Raw genomic sequence first — 21,236 nt, 5'->3', positions numbered from 1 at the left:
GTCAGTAACCACCCAGGAAGCAGCGGGTGGGAGTGTCACGTACCCGGGCAGTAGTATCCGCCTGACAACACAGGTCCCCGCACAGCTGAATGCCAGAAGGACATATTCTTATTAATAATTTTTATTTATTTTTATCTATATTTAGTGCTCTGTATACACTATGGGGTACATGCTGTTGTGGGTAACTGGAGGAAGGAAGTCCTCGTGCTCATTGCTTTTTAATTTTTATTTAGCTAATATATTTACAACCCGTGTTTCACCTACAGGTATATCACGGGATATTTACAGTTATGATAACAACATATGGATAAATTATTGAAGTGAATGGAAGATTTTCTTGAGGAATTCTGTTACTTCGACAGTGTTCCAGTGGTATTTCAGAATCGTTGGCAGGGGAGTTGATCGTAGCACAGCTGGTCATTCTCTTGAGTACGTGGTGCATTCAGTCAACAGGTGTCGAGCAGTCTGTGAAGATTTTTCTGGGCAGCTGCAGAGTTGTGAATCCATTATGTTCATTTTATGGAGGTAGGATTTAAAGCAACCATGATTTGTAATAAACTGGGTGGTTATGAAGTTGGGCCAGATAGATGAGGACAGTCTGTGTGGTTTATTAGGAATGAATAATTTTGTATGGAAGGACTGTTCGGAGCTGGTATATATATGAAGTTCCAAATTGTTTTATAGTATTCAGTTAATACTTGTTTGGCATAATTTAGAGGTGGTGATTTGTAGTCTATTGTAGATTTATAGCTGACAGCAATCCCGGCAGGATAGTCAGCTCTCTTGTTCCCCTGAAGTCCTGTGTGTCCTTTAATCCAGTGAAGAGTAATCTTGTTCGTTTTGTTGAGGGTAATAAGCTTGTCTCTGATTTGAGTGGCGAGAGGATGGGTAGTTTTCTTATTAGCTACGGCAAAAATTGCAGCTTTTGAGTCAACATGAATAGCATAAGTTGAAGTATAGTTTTTATGTAGTTCTATCCATTCCACAGCCATGATGATGCCCAATAGTTCGGCTTGGAATACCGTGCAATTGATATCTAACCTTTTTATTTCAATGAAGATTTCCTTCAAGTTTTTCTCGACTACCATTCCTGCTCCGACATGGTTTTGCATTTTCGATCAGTCTGTGAAGATGAGGACGTCTGGTTTATCTACAGCTCCTGAAGTATTTATGTTTATATGATTATCTCTAGGATGGTTTCTTCTTGGATTTCAGTTTCTTTCAGTGAAGGAACTACTGCGTTTGTGGGTTGACCTCTGGAGATGGCTTTGATGTCGTTATGTAAAAGAATGGCTGCATCTATAGGCATTGTGCAGGCTATAGCTTGCAAAGCATTGTTGGAGACTGTTCTGTATGCCTTTGTTGCAAATATCAGAAAATATTTTTCTATTTGTTGCAATTTCAACTTCTGTGGCATACAATATGACGGGTAGAATAGCATTTTCTTATCGTCATCAAATGATAAGACATGCCCCAAGTCGCTTTGGAACATCTGACTAAGTTGTTCCGGATTTGCATTATTTTAATGTCCTGGTGTTGCATGTGCGGGTACCAGTCTATTTTGTTGTCCAGCATTACTCCCAAATACTTCATTCTTGACACAACATTGAGATCCCAAGCTGTAACTGAAGGATGACTGATATATTCTTCCTTCTTCCTGATATGCATTGGCATTAGTGCTGACTTTTCCTTAGATATTTCAAGTTTGTGTTTCTTGCACCAATCCCGCACAATTTCGAGGGCTGTCTGAAGCGTGGAAAGGATATGAGAATGAGAAGGACCTCTGAACATGAGCATAACATCATCAGCATGAACAACTATATACAGATCGGGCTCATTTGATAGCTGTACGATTTAAGCCGCTAATGATGACGTTCCATAGAGTGGGACCAGCGACCGAACCTTGGGGGCATCCTTTGGTGATAGCTTTTGAGGTTGAAGTCTTTCCCAGGATGAAGTTGGCTGTGCGATCTTGTAAGAAGTCCTTAATGATGTTAAAAATGTTTGAAGGGCAGTTTTGTTCCTGTAAGCGAGCTAGAATACTAGGGTGCCATGCATTGTCGAAAGCACGTACAAAATCTAGAGCAAGAAGACAGCTTTTCACTCCAAGTCTTTTACACTGGTGAACAAAATCTGACACTGCTTTTATTGCATCTGTAGTGGATCTTCCTGCTATGAATTCGTATTGTTGTGGTGGTACCTGCCCGTTGGCTTGAAGAAAGTAGTTTAACCTCTCCATAGTTAGTTTTTCCAGACATTTACTAGGGATTGATGGTAAGCTGATTCCTCAGTATCCTGCTACTGACTGCAGTTTTCTTCTGTCTGGTTTAGGAATTGTTATTACATTGGCGTTTTTCCATATTTTAGGGAAGCATCCGAAATGCAAGCAATTATTGAAAATAGTTTTCCAAAAATTTGGTAGGGTATTGTGTATACTTTTAACTATTGCTCCATCAATTCCATCAGGTCCTGGGCACTTTTTATCGTTAATTTTGGTTATAATATCCTCTACTTCTTGGTCTGCAAATTCGAGTTTCAGTTGTGTGTTAGGGGCCCTAAAGTTCGAGTTTATCAATCTGATGTTCTGTTGTTCATCATTATCAGAATCTGAGACATCATCCGGGAAGAATTTTTCGAGCAGTGCCTTTGCTGTGTGTATCTCTGACGAGGTTGAGGATCCATCTCTTAGGGTTAAAATAGTTGAAGACATACGTTTGGTAAAGCCTGTTTTACTACCCTTGTAAATTTTCCAAGGAGATTCTTTGATGTTCTTTGTACAGAATTGTTTCCAGGATTCACATTTCGCTTTAATTAACTCCAATTTGTATAGGTTTCTGAGGGTTTTAAATTTATTTTCATAGATAATTTTAAGTGTTGGGTTTCTACTTTTCTTCAGTCTTCTTTAAGCTGCATTAACTTGTTTCCTGAGGGCATTTAACTGGGGAGACCACAAACACTTGAAATTATTTGTTGGTAAGAAAGGTGGGAAACAGATTTTATTTATTTCATTAAGTTGTTGCCATATGGATGCTAGAGTGTCTTCCAGGTGTGTTCTTGTGTTAACATTAATTAATTGCATCATCCATAGATTGCCAATTTTACTGATTTATGTTGGAATAATTTCCAGTTTCCTGCTTGCGTGGCGAATTGTCTAGTAGAGTTGCTGTCTTGACAAATTAAGTTTCTAGAGGAAGTGTGAGTAGATAATTCGAAGGAAAAAAGGTTATGATCTGATGGAGTGTCTTCTTCACTGACGTGCCAGTTCAGAATTCTCTGGGCTAAGTTGGTAGATGTGACAGTTATATCAATCCAGCTATCCCCCTGAGTACCAGAGAATGTGGGACCATCCTTTTCATTTACTGTGATCAGACTGTTCGCAGAAAGAAATTCCACAAGTATTCTGCCCCTAGTGTCTGTGATTGGGCTGAACAGTTGGAGTCTAGACCCCAGATGAAGTTAGTTGGGCGCATGGAATTCAGGAACACTTGTATGGGTGAAAGATCTTGCTGTATTGTATCATACGGAGGTAGATATAAACTGGCTATGTAAATATCTTGATTGCCTGACAAAGCAATGATAACATTATCAGCAGTGGAGAAACTGTGAAGTAGAATAAAATTATGTGAGATGTTGCTTTTGACGAGAATGCAGGCTCTAGGGTCGTTACCAGACGTGATGTAGTAGGATGTGTAATTTGAAGGAATAAAGCAGGGTATTCCATTATAACAATAGGGTTCTTGGTTGAATAATATGTCAACATTGTTGTGATTTAAAAATAATGATAAAGGCGCCATAGCAGCTTTGCAGTGATGAGTATTTAATTGTGCACATACAAGAGTATCCATGTTAGAAGTTGGGTCTTGCTGCTAATTATTGACTTTATTCTTTGAATTCTGGGGCATTCTTGGTTAAAGGCGCTGTGGTTTATGTCGAGCTTCTTGCTGTTGTTTTGTACGAATGAATTGGCTCTGGCGCAGTTAGCACAGCGTTGAATTCGTGGGTTATCACAATCTTTCCAGTGATGGTCACGACCACATTTTGAACACTTTTGCTGGTTGGAGCAGAATTTAGAAGTGTGTCCAAATCCTAAGCATTTAAAGCATCTAGTGACCATTATGAAGTCTTCAACTCTGCACATGGTCCAGATTAGTTTGATTCCTTGGAGTGCAATCAATTCTCTCCTTAAATCCGGGCTCACTTCAGCAAAGATATGCCTGGAGTCGTCAAATTTTGCTTTCGTAAATCTTGTTTTCAGTGTTGGTTCTTTAAGGTGAGTCAAGTTGTTCTGTTGAATGATGATGTCTTTTATTTCGGAGTCGTCTATATTATTGGGGACGAATTTTAGGAGTATGTTGGAAGTTTCTTCTTCGGGTGTTCTACAGAGACTGTACTTAATTTTTTAAAATTCCATTTCTAAAACTTCACAATCCGAATTATTGTTGCACCCGAGTAGCAGCTTATTGTTTGCTAAATTTTTCATCCTGTGAATACCAATTTTCAGTGCCTTGGGGTCTACGGATTCCGTAATCAGCTGTTTTATTTCATGTCCATTCATGCTTGGGTCGACCGGTTTTATGATGAGGGAAGCAGATGCTTGCTGGATGGGGCCGCTATGTGTCGCAGAGGGGCTGAGTAGTGGGTTTGCCTGGGCGTGATAGCTCCTCTGTCCACCGAGGAATGCGCTGTTTGTTCACTATACAAGCGTGGAGTGCTTCTGTCTTCCGTTGTTATAACTTTCTTTATTGTGAGTTCCAAGCCCGAAAACCTGCCACTAATTCTATTTAATAGATCGTTCATCTCACCGATTTTATTGCCTCTTCCTTTAATGTTCTATCCATGTTGCTTCTTGAGTTTAACGCTTGTTTCACTTTTTCTAAATGATTTCGTACAACAGTCACTAACTCACTTCCAGCTTCTTCCGCCATCTTGCTAATAGTTGTGCTCATTGCTTCAGTCCTCCCATATTAGGCATCGTCCAACATCGGACCCCGGGCAGTACCGGCTATGACCAGGCGGGTATTGCCTTGGCTGCTTGGTTCGGCTACAGAGACCCCTGTTCGGAGTGGGTGGCATTCAGGGAGGATGATTTCGGGCATGGCGTCAAAACCACTTCCACCTGCCACCTCGGGTAGTTCGCTACCCAAGTCTTCAATTTTTTATTCCCTAAGGAGGGCAACCCCTTGGGAAAAAGTGCAGTGTATTAGTCTGGGTTCCAGCTTCCCTAGGTTCCTGGTTGCTACCAGAACCGATGGGCATGACTTCAACCTGGTTAAATCCATTATTTTCAGTCGACACATCAAAGGTGTATACGGTGAACTTGAGGACCTTAAGAAAATGCGCAATAGTGGTTTGCTTCTAAAGACAAGCACTGCACTCCAAGTAGATCGGTTGCTTAAGTGCCACCACTTTGGCGACATCCCCGTCAAAGTGGAAGAGCACGAAACCTTGAATATGGTTCGTGGAGTTATTTTCCACTGTGATCTCGTTCTGAACACTGGCGATGAATTGATGGAAGACATGAAACACCGTGGCGTTACCCACGTCCGGCGTATCACACGCAAAGTTAACGGTGAAGACGTTGCCATGGGTGCGTTCATGGTCTTCTTCAAATTTTCATTGTTGCCAGAGAAAGTCAAGATAACAACCTATCGTTGCAATGTGAGACTGTACATCCGCCTCGTATACGATGCTATCAATGCCAGAGATTCGGACACATGGTATTTCGTAGTTCAAATCAGTCTGTGTGTGGTACATGTGGAAGAGTAGCTCACGGTGCGGAGGAGTGCACAACTCCGTACAAGTGCACTAACTGCTCTGGTCTTCATTCTCCTCGAGATCGGACCTGTCCGTCCTATCTGAGTGAGAAGAATGTAGCCGTGAATGACAAATGTAGCCGTGATTGATAAATGTGGCCAAAAAGATGCATAAAATGTGAACGTCGAAGTAATAATAACAATAATAAAGATAAACATCACAATCATTCCAATACCAGCAATACGGTATTAACGGTATCACGCAAGTTATCAAAACACAACGGAAGCAAGGATAAGGTTGGCTACATACAGTAAAAATAAAATCGTAAATAAAATAAAAGATGCGGGTAGGCTACTCAAAGCTTAAAGGTCAAAATCACAACTACAGACAGGAATAGTGTGGAAAGCGGACTTGGACACTATGAGGCAGTAAGATCATAGGATGTTGTAAGGAAAAGAACGTACTCGCCCATACCCTTCGTATAAAATATAATTAGAAAAACAAAGAAAAGGAAAGAACAGAAACCTATAGAAAACAGTTCGTGAAAAAGGAACAGAAATACAACTGCAACTTGAATCTTGAACAATAAACCAGATAGGATATAACAAACAATCTTCTGGATGGTCCATCATAGGACGACTACAAACTTTTCTCGTAATTTCTTTATACAGAGCTACTGGAGGCAACCTGACGGAAAATTAACACATTGCAACAAAAAGATAAAAGAAATTTTAAAACAAGGAAACCTCCAAACAAAAGGTGGCCTCGTGTAACACAGAGGCATAAATGAAATAGCCCAAACTAAGATCTGAGGTGATTTCCTGGCAGGATAAAAACATTTACATTTCGCGAAATTTAAGAAGAAAGGCCGAAACACACAAAAGGTAAATTTAGAAAGAAAAAAAAAAAACAAAATCGCATATTACATAATTTTAAGATAATTAAACGTGCTTACCTTAGGGTAGGTTGGCCCAGTAGGCCCGGACCGCACACACCGCGCGTCCGACCTCTTCAAAGATCGAAAACGAAAGACCTCAAGAAAACGGTAGCACACGTGTACCTCACATCATACCGGAAATCGTTCGATATCAAACCGCCAATCGGAAAACACCTCCATGTTAAACCAATTAGAACACTTCTAATTACAACCAATTACAGTCCGACTCGTTGGCTGAACGGTCAGCGTACTGGCCTTCGGTTCAGAGGGTCCCGGGTTCGATTCCCGGCCGGGTCGGGGATTTTAACTTTAATTGGTTAATTCCAATGGCACGGGGGCTGGGTGTATGTGTTGTCTTCATCATCATTTCATCCTCATCATGACGCGCAGGTCGCCTACGGCAGTCAACTCGAAAGACCTGCACCTGGCGAGCCGAACATGTCTTCGGACACTCCCGGCACTAAAAGCCATACGCCATTTCATTTTCATTACAACCAATTACAAAAACCCTAACCTTATATGGGCATCAAACAAACGACAAGCCATGAAGAAATTGCTGACGCAACAATTGAACCATCAATTTCTTACACGTGTTGGTATAGGGAGTTCATTTTTAAACTGGACCAAAATTTTAAAACATAAAATCAGCAAGACCAAATTATACAATCTTCAAGTTTTCTAGTTATCACTGGAATAATTGAAACAATCAAATAAATGTCTTAAATATCTTGAGGCATTTTTAAACTAAAAGTTCTTTAACAGTCTTATCCAATAATCTTTTGGCCTAGAAAAAAAAGAACATAACTTTCTTGGGATACACAAAACATAACAACACATTTTTCCTTCAAATGTCCAAACAGTTTGTTTCTAAACAATTTTCTTTCAAAATAATTTTTGAATAGTCTTTGCCAAGAGAGAAAAACAGTTTCTCGAAATACACAAAACATTTTCACCGAGAAAACAAAATAAAATTACAATTTCTTGATGTATAGAAAACACTCTTGAGATCGCTATCCAATAGTTCTATTCCTCCAGAATAAAAACTTAAATGTTTTCTTGCAGCTCAGGTACCATGTCACCCACTACGGGTTACAAGGAAGATCCAGGAGATCAAGACCCTGGATGGTCATTCCTACCAGGAAGCGCGCCGTAAGTTTAATTTTCTGAATGCACCGGCCAAGACACTAGACTTGATAGCACAGTCTCTCCCAGGTTCCTCATTTTCAATCGGAACACCTTTGCAGAAGATCGCTGTGCCCAAGGCGGCAGTTGCTCCTGTGAGCAACGCCACAAAGAGAACGAGCTTGAAGGCGGGTCCATCCCAGCCTTCGACCACCAATAAGTCTGTGCCGGCTAAGAAACCTACGTTTGTTGCCATAAGACATATCTGTGTCGGTGCGGCGTAAAGCAAATAGCAAAAAAGAAACCTACGCCAGCACAACAGGGGAAGAAGACAACGTCTCCTTCCCTCCCAAGGTCGGCAAAAACCGCGCCTAAGCTGGCGGAGTCAGCGTCGTCGACCAGGGCTTGGAAATCACCTCCCAGCCCGTCTTAACAAGAATCGATGGCGGGGAAGAAGAGCGCCCTTACCAGGCGTTCTTCCACTTCTCCTACAATTGGGGCCTCGCGCCCTCCATCCGGAGGGTCTGATTCTGCGCCAGCAGGTTTTCCTTTTCCTCCTGGAAAACCTGCCCACTCCCCTCGTAGGAAGAAACCCTGCCCCCGGACTACGTTGAAGAAATTCAAGGCATGCATCATCTTGTCTGGTGACGAGGTGATGCACATGGAGCATTTATCTCCATCTTCGGATGGGGATGTGAGTGTAGGTTAGGTAGCATTACGCTGCTTCTAACCTAAACCTCAGAAGTCCACACCCACACTATGGCACTGTTACAGTGGAATTGTAACGGTTATGACCGGCATCTTGCTGAACTACGTCTGCTCATTAGTGAGTATGCAGCGAGTATAGTCTGTATTCAGGAGACAAGCTTCAGACCAGGTCATCATATGGTCTTGAAAAATTTCAGACTATACTCGACAGAACGATATTATGCCCACTGGGTGGCTGGTGGCATGGGTATTTTTGTCCATTCTGATACTTATAGTGAAGACGTTCCTCCTAGGACCCCACCGGAAGCAATTGTGGTGCGGGTACCGCTGCCTGTCATAGCAACAGTTTGTAACGTTTATTTTCCACCAGGCCAGCCTCTTAACATAAATGATGTCACTGATCTTATAGAACAGCTTCCACCTCCCTTCCTCTTATTGGTCAATTTTAATGCCCATCACCCCATTTGGGGCTCTGAGACACTTTGCCCCCGGGTACGAGAGCTGGAAAGATGGGTAACAGAGTTGGATTTAAGTATTTTGAACACAGGGGAACCAACTCACTTCAGTGTACGTTACTTCACATATTCTCGTATAAACGTAAGTCTATGCAGCCAAATGTTTGTTCCGCTGTTTCGGTGGAATACACATGATGATCTCTGTGACAGTGACCATTTTCCCAACATCCTTACTTTGTTCAAACAAAACTCTGTCGAGGCTCCCCCTCGGTGGATTCTTAAACATGTTGATTGGCCAAAGTACACATCACTAGCTGTCTTTAACCCCTGAGCGTTGCAGCCATTTAAGGAGCTTCCTACCCCGCGGCCGGATGAGATTTCAACTACGCGCGACTGAAATACATTGATTCACTACAAGCGTTACTACAAGCATAAGAGTAGCCCGATATTCACGAAATTTGGAATTCCTTATGACAGAACTAAGTACATGCAGGCAATTACATAATTGTTTCACATTTCCTTAGTAATTTAGTTCCACATGATAGAGTTCGGAGCACTCTTCGAGACAGACACCCAAGTCACACTCCTGGCAGCAGTACACGGACGTCTAATCTTCGCCGTGTTTTGAACATACGATACAACGTCTCTGAGGTTTGTATTTCTTACTCTTGGGTGCTAATTTCCTGATAAAACGTATTTCCTGCAACCTTGGAACTGTATTATCTGATGCGCGCCGGCCTTGAATATTTCGTTTCCTGCCCGAGAAGCATATTTTGTACTATGTAAACAAACCTTCCATCAGCTGAAACTGATAAGATAACTGCTCAATGTTTGTCCCTGTGACTTGTCTAAATATTATTGGAGAATCTAGGAATCATAATTCACTGTTGAAAACTTCCCTTTGACCTGTATGCGTATCAATAGTCTCCTACACAAAATTTCCAAGTACTGGTTCCTCCTCATCATCACTCTCATCATTTACCACTGCATCGTCCACAGCCACATCATCTATTTCATTATCACTACTGCTAATACTGCCACTACTACTTCCGACTAAACTTTCATTTGAATTATACAATATTTCAAGCACGTTACTCTCAGCAGGAGCTAGCCATTGAGCGCGGTGCGTCACACAAGCTGATGAAGCTGCAGCGGGACCAAAAGCGGCAGGACGAAACTGAATGAGGGGAATAACATTTATGACGAATCAAACCAACTCAATACATATTTCAGATTAAAGGGTCGATACATCGTCTTTCAAACGAGATATATACCATGCACAACTGCTTCTCGTGTCGCATGACAGAAAGCAGCATTAACTGATGCCTACACAGAGCACTCGTGGAGAGTTACGAAAAGACTACAAGCTGAGAAATAAAGACAAATATAATAAATAAACCGCACTCTTAATACAAAATTAGAGCAAAGAACATCACACGAAAAGACTAACTTCTCAGATCATCATTTCTTTATTTTATTCTGTGGGAAAGAATGAAGCAAACGGACTATTAAAAAAGCAGGGATTGGTGCTCAGACATAATTGACAAATAGTTATCCTTGCAAAAGCAACTACACTTTAACGACTTTCAATTCTTATTTAGAACACTGATAAACCCGAAAATGTCTTCTTGGAAACAAAACAATTTGCATATCCTTAACACCAAAACTCTTTGCGCTATAGCCGTAAATGCGAAACCCTGTATGGGTCTATACCACGTATAGAGGTCGGCGGCTACGGAAGAAAAGGGGGTGTATACCACGTATAGAGGTCGGCGCTGAGGGGTTAACGACGATATCAGGCAGACCGTCGGTGAGGAAATAACTTACATTACCCAAGTTATTCTTGCTGCTGCTGAGGAGTCCATTCCGTCCTTCTCAGGGACTCCTCGCTGAAAACTCTTCCTTGGTGGAACGAAGAAATAGCAGCTATCAAAGAACGCCGTCGCACTCATAAACGTTACCGCAGACAGCCTACTGGGCGAACTTGGTAATATTTAAGAAACTCCGCACTAAGGCGCGAGTTCTTATTCGCCAAAGAAAGCAAGCTTTGTGGGAGAGATATGTGTCATCTATGATGTCACATACTCCATCATCTCAAGTGTGGACTAAACTTCGACGTATTTCGGGTATCCAAGGATCTCTTCTGTACCAGCAGGCAGTGTCGTCACTGAACTACTCTCGATTCCAAACCATGTAGCTAGTCATTTCGCGGGTGCATCTTGCTCCGGGAATTACCATCGTGATATCCTCGCTCTGAAGCAGGAGGCAGAACGTCATCAACTTAGTTTTGCCACTCAAGCTTCAGAGGACTACAACGTGCCTTTTACGGAGTGGGAAATCCGCAGCGCCTTAGCGCTTTGCAAGGACACGTCTCCTGGACCAGACAATATCCATAACCAGATGTTGAAACACCTTAGTGAGGATAGTCTACTATATCTCCTTCGTGTGTTCAACCGAATCTGGACAGAGGGTGAGTTTCTGTCTCAGTGGCGAGAGGGCATAGTCATTCCTGTCCTCAAGCCTGACAAAGATCCTAAGTATGCAGGAAGTTACAGACCGATTTGTCTTGCAAACTGCCTGTGTAAGCAATTTGAGCGCCGACTTGTGTGGTGTCTGGAGAAATGAGGACACTTGTCCGAGTACCAATGTGGTTTTCGATCCGCTCGCTCGACCACTGACCACTTGGTACGCCTGGAGAGCTCTATCCAGGATGGATTTCTCCGCAAACAGCATTTGGTAGCTGTTTTCTTTGACTTAGAAAAGGCCTATGACACTACATGGCGATATGGTATCCTTTCAATCCTGTATCAGTGGTGATTCTGAGGTTACTTGCCGGTATTTATTGCAAATTTTTTGTCCCTCCATCTATTCCGTGTCTGAGTAGGGAGGACATATTCGCAATACCACGTTCAGGAATATGGGGTTCTACAGGGATCTGTCCTTAGTGTCACTCTGTTTGCGATTGCCATAAACGGTATTTTTGCTGCTGCTGGTTCAGCAGTAATACCGTCGTTATATGTAGACTATTTTGCTCTGCACTATAGCTCACGTAATATGGCAGTCGCAGAGCGACAGTTACAGCAAGCTATTCGGAGAGTGGAATAGTGGACCTTAGAATATGGCTTTCGGTTTTCCACCGCAAAGTCCTCTGTTGTCCACTTTTGTCGGCTCCGTACTCTTCACCCACAACCTGAGCTATACTTAGGATATGTCGTTCTTCCCGTTTTTGACACCGATTTCTTGGGCTCCTTTTCGATGGCAAATTATTGTGGGAGCCACATGTGCGGCAGTTAAAAGTGCAATGCACTAAGAAGCTGAATATCATGAAGTTTCTTAGCAGTACTAATTGGGGTGCTGACCACACGGTGCTCCTACGATTCTATAGGGCACATATTTTATCCCGCCTAGACTACGGCAGTGAAGCGTATGGCTGAGCAAGACCAAGTGTGCTTGCGAAGCTGAACAGCATCCACTACAGCGGGGTTAAGTTGGCGACGGGAGCTTTTCGTACAAGCCCCATAGCTAGCCTGCTCGCTGAGTCTGGTGTACCGCCTTTACACCTGAGGCACCAGCAGATGCTTCTTTCGTATGCTGCTATTTTGCGACAGATGCCACTTTATCCAAGCTATCCTTACGTATTCAACAATGGCAACCGTTTGCTGTACGCTGCTTGTCCTTGAGCAACACGGCCGTTTGGAATACGCTTGGATAGCAGTCACAGATTGTTTCACGTACCTTCGGTTCCTTGCCTTGTCAGACAACCAAGTGGGGTACCTCCGTGGGTAGTACGACGTCCTGAAATAATCCTGGATCTGCACACTGGCCCGAAGGAAAACACGGACCCTTCGATTTATCGGAGGCTCTTTCTGTCCGTTGTTGGAATAGTCCAGGCTCAGTTGTCGTTTACACGGATGGCTCGAGAACAGACACTAAAGTGGGCTGTGCATTCGTTGTCGACACTGATAGGTTTCGTTTTGTTTTCCCGGAAACCTGTAGTGTGTACACAGCAGAGCTCTATGCTATCTGTGAAGCTCTGCGGTACGCACTGTCCGATGAGCGCCGACACTTTCTTGTGTGTACTGACTCCTTGAGTTCTCTACAGTCTATTGATACCTGTTTCCCTCGGCAGCCTCTGATGCAGCGGATCCAGGACCTGCTGGCCGGGTGTTCGGATGCCGGTACCAGAATCACGTTTCTTTGGCTCCCAAGCCACATGGGTGTGGAGGGAAACTAGTTAGCAGATCAGGCTGCCAAGGAGGCAGTAACGCTGCCCCCATTGCCGTACAAGGTTCCAGCAAGTGATATCCGCTCTCAGCTGAGACATCTGGTTATGTCCCATCGGGAGATGGAGTGACAGGCCACTCCTCTTCCAAATAAGCTGAGAGCGATAAAAGGTACAACGAAGGTATGGAGGACTTCCCTTTGGGCTTCTCGGAGAGAAGCAGTGATATTATGTCATCTTTGGATCGGCCACAGTATCCTGACGCACTCCCATTTATTGAAAGGAGAACCCCCTCCAGGGTGTACTTACGGTGATCATCTTACCGTGGTACACATCCTTATGGAGTGCATGGACCTGGTCGATCTGCGCTGTAGTCTAAAACTCCCGCGTACCATCTCCCTCATCCTCCGCGATGATGAGCAGTCCGCAAACCTTGTCATCCGTTTTATGAGGGACAGTGGTCTTTTTTCTCGTGTGTAATATTGTTCTTGTCTCAGTGCATTTTTTGTCAACTGCGCTTTTATCCCATTGACTCTATTTTAGTTCATGTTGTGTATTTGAATGTGTTATTTTAACTCATCCCATGAATTATATGTATATATATCTGACTGTCCAGGCAATGCCTTATTCCATTATCACCTCTATTTTCTATCCTTTTGTTAGAAATAAGGCATTGCGAATTAGATCCACTGATTGTTTTAATCTCATCATGTTTTCATCACCATTTCTTTTAAACTGTAGTCAGTGGATGCATTTTAATCTTTTAACTTTTAATTTTATTTATCGTCTCATGTCATCCGTCTCGTACCATTAGGGGCTGATGACCTTCGATGTCAGGCCCCTTTAAACAACAAGCATCATCATCATCAAACTTGAAAATAAATGACACATCAAAACTGCTGTGGTTGATGCCGAACTATGTCATCACTCCTATAGCAGCCAAATGTTCCCGAATTGATTTGGGAGTTGGCATCCCTATCTGTATAGACGAGCAACTTGATTTATAATTTATGTTTGTTCAATATAATGTGGGTAATGACTTTTATGTAGCTTGAAGGGGAACATTTGTAATTTGAATAGTTATTCCTTTTCGTCAGGTGTAGTGATCTATTGTTTAATTTGGTTTGAAGTGAATGTCTCAAATGGAAATAATTTTGAAGTAAATTATTGACAAAAGAAGGGAAGCTAGAAGATGGAGATAAATATATATATATCTATATGAGACACACCCCTATGTTCTTCGTAAGTTGCTTGCATCTGATAAGGACACAAGCACCAGACTGATTGTTGAAAGGGAACATCATAAGCTATACTCCTGGTCTATACTGACTGACTGACTGACTGACGGACCGACGGACCGACCGACCGACCGACTGACATTTTGAGGATACATTTATATTAGGGTGTAGGTGCTCACTAAGGAAGGATTTGCGAGTATTCCTTCGCTAAGGGGATGAAAAGGGGAGTGGAATTCCCACAAACTTAAAAGTTTACAGACGAAAAACTTGGTATTCGGAATCTCCTTTAAAAATGAAGAAACACGCATTTTTTCCTCTCTCGCAAAATCCTGTTGGGGGGGGGGGGGGGGGACGAGGGGGAAAACAAGTTGAATACCTTTTATGAGGATACTTATATCTCAAAAAATGAAGATGTTACAGACATGAAACTTGGTATTTGGAATCTCCTTTAAATGTAAACACATATATTTTTGTTTTTGAAAAATCCAATGATTAGGGGGTGAACGGGAGTGACAAACAGTGCAGAATTTTTAAAAAATATATCTAGGCCTACAATATATTTCAGACACTTAACATGTTGCAGACTTGATAACTGGTACTTGGGATCTCCTGTAAAAGTAAAGAGACATAGATAATTTTTTTTCAGAAAATCCACTTATGGGGAACTAAAAGGGGGTGAATTTTTAGAATGAGCATATCTACAGTATATCTCAAAAACTTAACATGTTACAGAAGTGAAAATTGGTATTTTTAATCCCTTTCAAAAATAAGAAACGCGCATTTTAGGGGGAAAATAAACTTGGTGGGCAGGGGGTGAAAGGGAATTGAATTCCCTTTATGAGGACACATAACTTAAAAACTGAAGAACCGGGCGAGTTGGCTGTGCGCGAAGAGGCTGTGAGCTTGCATCCGGGAGATAGTAGGTTCGAATCCCACTATCGGCAGCCCTGAAAATGGTTTTCTGTGGTTTCCCATTTTCACACCAGGCAAATGCTGGGGCTGTACCTTAATTAAGGCCACGGTCACTTCCTTTCAACTCCTAGGCCTCTCCTATCCCATCGTCGCCATGAGACCTATCTGTGTCGGTGCGACGTAAAGCCCGTAGCAAAAAAAAAAAAAAAAAAAAAAAACTGAAGATGTTACAGTTGTGATAATTGGTATTTAGAAGCTCCTTTATAAATAAAACCATACTTTTTGTTTTTGGAAAATTCACTTAAGGAGGGGGGGTGAAAGGAAGTGAAAAAATTGAATTATTTTTATGTGGACACTTATATCTCAAAAACTGACGGTTACAGACGTGAAAATTGGTGTTTGGAATCTCCTTTAAAAATAAAGAAGCACGGCTCGGGGGGGGGGGGGGGCGGGCGTCAACTTAACACGTTCTCTTTTGTTCGGAAATCCTCTTACGGGGGGGGAAAGAATTGAAATATTCGTTGAATTATTTGTATGAGGATACTTATATCTGTAAAAGCTAAATATGTTACGGAAATGAAACTTAGTATTTGGAATCTCCTTTAAAAATAAACACGTATATTTTTTGTTTCCAGAAAATCGACTTGGGGAGGAGTGAAAATAAATAAAGGAGTTGCATTCTGTTTAAGAGGATACTTATATCTCAGAAACTAAAGTTGTTACAGATGTGAAAGTTGGTATTTTGAATCTCCTTTAACCCTTTGGCACTCAGCCTATATGCAGATGTTTGCTCTAAGACACTCAGACTAATTTTTATGATTTTCCAAAGCAAATTACAAAAATTCAACACGTAAAGATTTTAACACACATTAAAATAAAATTAATCACACTAAACAGGAAACTATGAGCATTTCAGAAATGAATATACTTTGGACGTATTGTTATTGGTTAAGCCCAAAAAAATTATTAAATTTCGAAAATAAATTTTTAAAAATAAATTGTTTTCAATTTCAGAAAAATTAGACATCGTTGCGTCTTCCTCCTTTACTCTTAGACTTGAATGAAAGAACATTTAATTCTGAATAATTTGATATCAATATGATGTGTGTGCTGCAATTCACTCATGAAGCATTGCACAAAGTTATTCAGTGTACATGTAACGGTCATCAATGTCAGGTCCTCGCGGTCCGATGCACGGTGAGCAGTTACGACCGTGTCACTTCCCACATGACGGGAATCACTTTCGGCAAAAGGAGGTCATTACTACTGTCTAAATCATCTGAAAATTCAAGGATATCGGCCTCATTCGTCCTTGAATATGGCCTAGCCATTACGATAAAAAGATGACGCAAGCACGTGCAACAACGGAGTTATGAAAAGGAATAAAATTGTAGTTTACGAAGTACATCGAACACACGATATACCAAAGAAACGAAATAAACTATAAACAAAACTCATAGCAAGATCAACTTGTTGTATTCATAAGCCAATCAAAACAGATCCACGCAATAACAACTTCATATAAGCACAACATAAACATTCACGGTCAACAGATTTCATTTGTCGAAAATAAAAATATTTTGTAGGGCTGGTGGATATATCTGTTGAGTTAAACGCAAATTCAACACTTTAAGGTACCGTCACAATCAATTGTTACGATTTAACAGCTACGCAAATGACCAAAATCCGTAAATAAGACAGAGCCGATGTATCGGCGCCGTGAGAGTTTTCGCCATAACCTCGCGCCGATAGATCGGCGTGCTGAGTGCGAAAGGGTTAAAAATTAAGAAACACATATTTTTTTGTTATCAGAAAGTCCACTTAAAGGGAGAAGGGTAGAAAAAAAGGAAAAAGAAGTTGAACTCATTTTATGAGGATACATATATCTCAAAAACTGAAGATGTTACAGACGTGAAAGTTGGTACTCTATTTTGAATCTCCTTTAAAAATAAAGAAATACACAATAATTTTCTTTTCAGAAAATCCATGTAAGGGGTTGAAAAGAATTGAAAAACTGGGTGAATTTTGAAAATGAGTACCGGTATATCTACAGTTTATGTCAAAAACTTAACATGTTACAGACATGAAACTTGGTATTTGGAAAGTCCTTTAAAAATACAGGAACACTTACTTTTTGTTTTCGGAAAAGGCACTTAACGGGGGATATAATGAAATGGCGTATGGCTTTTACTGCCAGGTTTGTCCAAGGACATGTTCGGTTCGCCAGGTGCAGGTCTTTTGATTTGACTCCCGTAGGCGACCTGCGTGTCGTGATGAGGATGACATGATGATGACAACACATACACCCAGCCCCCGTGCCCACGAAATTAACCAATGATGGTTAAAATTTCTGACCCTACCGGGAATCGAACCCGGGACTCCTGGGACCAAAGGTCAGCACGCTAACCATTTAGCCATCATCATTTCATCCTCATCACGACGCGTAGGTCGCCTACGGGTGTCAAATCAAAAAGACATGCATCTGGCGAACCAAACTTGTCCTCGGACACTCCCGGCACTAAAAGCCATACGCCATTTCATTTTATACTTTAGGGATTTTCAGATAATGCCTGAGTACAGTACCGAAAAATGATTACTTTTATTATTTTATGAAATCCACGCCAGCAAAGCTGCGCATAACTGCTAGTAGCTATATACGAGGCATGTTTTTTAAGTAAGGTCCATTTGAAAATAAATACACAACGAAAGGTTATTTTAATAAAGTAAATTTATTTTCAGAAAGTACATACTTCACTCTATTTTTCGACATAGTTGCCAAGTTTGTTCAAACACTTATCATACCTCGTAACCAATTTTAAAATACCCTCTTCATAGAAACTTGCCGCCTGCTCCGATAACTAAGAGTTCACTGCCGTTTTCACGTCGTCGTCATCATTGTAATGGTTGCCACTGAGGTGATGTTTGAGGTGGAGGAACAGATGGTAATCACTCGGCGCAAGATCAGGACTGTAGGGTGGGTGGTCTAAAACTTCCCAGCCAAAACTGTCCAATAAGTCGCAGGTCTGACCTGCAGTGTGAGGTCTTGCATTGTCATGGAGAAGGACAATTCCCTTTGTCAGCATGCCGCATCTTTTGTTTTGAATCGCTCTGCGTAGCTTTCTCAGGGTTTGGCAGTAAAAAAAATGAAATGGCGTATGGCTTTTAGTGCCGGTAGTGTCAGAGGAGAAGTTCGGCTCGCCAGATGCAGGTCTTTCGATTTGACACCCGTAGGTGACCTACGCGTCATGATGAGGATGAAATGATGATGAAGACAACACATACACCCAGCCCCCGTGCCAGCGAAATTAACCAATTAAGGTTAAAATTATCTGCCGGGAATCGAACCAGGGACTCCTGTGACCAAAGTCCAGCACTCTAACCATTTAGCCATGTAGCCAGACTGTTTGGCAGTATGCTTCTGCATTGGTAGTGGTTCTTCGTTGCATGAAGTCGACCAACAAAACACCATGCCTATCCCAAAACACCGACGCCATGATTTAGCGCTGGGACAGAGTCTGTTTGGCCTTCACCTTTACAGGCGAGTGTGTGTGTCTCCATTCCATGCTCTGTTGCTTCGATTCAGGCGTGATATGCGAAACCCATGTTTTGTCTCCAGTTACGATCTGACTCAAGAAGCCGTCACCTTCTTCGTCATAATGAGTCAAGAACTTCATCGCACACTCAAATCTTTAGTTTTTGTGGTCCTCTGTTAGGAGTTTCGGGACCCAACGGGAGCACAGTTTCCTAAACTTTCAGTGTTCAGAAACAATGTTGTAAAGCACTGATCTCGACACGTCAGGAAATTCATTTGAGAGACCTGTTATTGTGAAGCGCCTGTTCTCACGAATCTTTGCTTCAACTGAAGCCACCAAATTGTCTGTAATCAAAGAAGGGCGACCGGCGCAGTCCTCATCATGGACGTTGTCACGGCCATCTTTGAATTGTCGTACCCACTTACGCACTTTGCTTTCACTCATAACAGTATCACCGTACACTTTGCAAATCTGTCGATGAATTTCTGCAGCAGACAGGTTCCTTGCTGACAAAAACCGTATCACTGACCGAACCTCACACGCGGCGGGCGAGTTGATAGTCTTAAATATTTTGAAAGCACAGAACAGAACCGTACAGGTTAGCTACAGAGCTGAAACTGAGCATAGTTGTTCCCGAGGCATGCCGATACACGACGCACACGCTCATTGCGATATGCATGCGAATTACTAGTGTCTATAACAAAACGGACCTTACTTAAAAAACCACGCTTCGTATAAATGGTTATTCACCCAAGATGTTACATGGAAATAACGTCTAAACCATTAAAGATATTGGTATTCTGTTTTCATATTCGTAAATGGTACCCAGAAGCTTGTAAAATACTGTACTACTAATTCTCCCAGAACCGAGATATTGACACTAACTCCATATATTTAAATGAAATGGCATGAATACATACAGCTGTCCTAAAAGTTCAACTGTGTACCAGTTCAAATATGTAATTATTTTCAAAATAGGACAGTTACTTTTCGAGATATCAATAAGAACCACATTTGGGCTTTTGAGTGCCACATCAGACAGCGTGAGGTCGGCCAAGGGCGTATTAGCATCGTTATGCTCCTTTCAAGTCATAGTAATTATTTTATTCCTTTTAAAAACACCAACCCTCCCTGTCCTGTCATAAGTTTGCCAGTCATACACACTTTGGAAACCCATCACATGCGTATGATATGTTTTACATGCCTGTGGCTGGAAACACACCCAGGAAACTGCTTACACGTCAATATGTCTGTGCCCAACTGCATGCTGTCTGATGCGGCATGCAAAACCGTGCATGCTGTCTTTATTGAGATCTCATAACGTAACTGTCAGTTCCATTTAAAAATGTGGAGTTAGTATCAATATCTCAGTTATTAATCACCCCATGAGAATACGTAGCACATTATTTTACAAGCCCCTGGGTATCATTTAAGAATATGAAAATAGAATACAGATATCTTTAATGGTTTAGATGTTATCCGTGTAACAACTTAGGCGAATAACCCTGTATAGTTATCTCGATCTTCTAGCTTCCCTTCTTTTCTCAATAATTTACTTCAAATTATTTTCTTTTCATTCACTTCAAACCAAATTAAACAATAGATCACTACATCTGACGAAAAGGAATACTATTCAAATTACTAATGTTCCCCTTCAAGCTACATAAGTCATTACCCATATGACATTGAACAAACATAAATTATAAATCAAGTTGCTCGTCTATACAAATAGGGATGCCAACTCCCAGATCAACTCAGGAACATTCGGCTGCTGTAGGAGCGACGACATAGTTCGGCATCAACCACAGCAGTTTTGATGTGTCATTTAGTTTCAAGTTTGGATGTGTTGTTCAGACTTCATCAATGTTTTAAATTAAGATTGTAAATTGTAGCATACCAAAGTGTTTTATGTATTATTGGTTGTATGTGTGTATATGTCTTCCAATTGTAGCGTGGCTGAAGATGACCCAATATATATGGGGTTGAGACTAGTCCCAGTTTTATAAGACAATATACATACAGTACAAGCTTATGGTATTGATTAGGTGGACCCTTCTCTTTGAAAGTGATCAGTTTTCAATACCGACCATAATGAAACTCATAACTTATGAAGATTGGTATTTAAGTTCAGGAAAAGGGCACAAAAATGTGCCCTATAAATAATTTCATTCACAATGGGGAAATAGTAGTTTAGGGGAAGGTCTAAAAATGAATTCTCAAATATCTCCATTAATATTGGTCCTATCAGTTAATGCTACATAACAGAAGTTATAGAAAATAACATTTCAAACTTATAACACAGTACAGATTTGATCCGACAATGAATAACGAAAATATTTATGATTCCCCTACTAT

The 21,236-nt window shown here is 41.4% G+C and overlaps 1 protein-coding gene across 1 annotated transcript in view; it reads left to right on the top strand.

Moving 5' to 3' along the window:
• Positions 1 to 21,236, top strand: part of LOC136864456 (inositol hexakisphosphate kinase 1) — a 181,960-nt gene that overhangs the window by 28,675 nt on the left and 132,049 nt on the right. The window lies entirely within an intron of this gene.

The sequence above is a fragment of the Anabrus simplex genome, chromosome 2, assembly GCF_040414725.1.
Source record: "Anabrus simplex isolate iqAnaSimp1 chromosome 2, ASM4041472v1, whole genome shotgun sequence".
Lineage (NCBI taxonomy): Eukaryota > Metazoa > Arthropoda > Insecta > Orthoptera > Tettigoniidae > Anabrus > Anabrus simplex.
The sequence above is the reverse complement of the archived record's forward strand: the minus strand, read 5'-3'. Positions and strand labels throughout refer to the sequence as shown.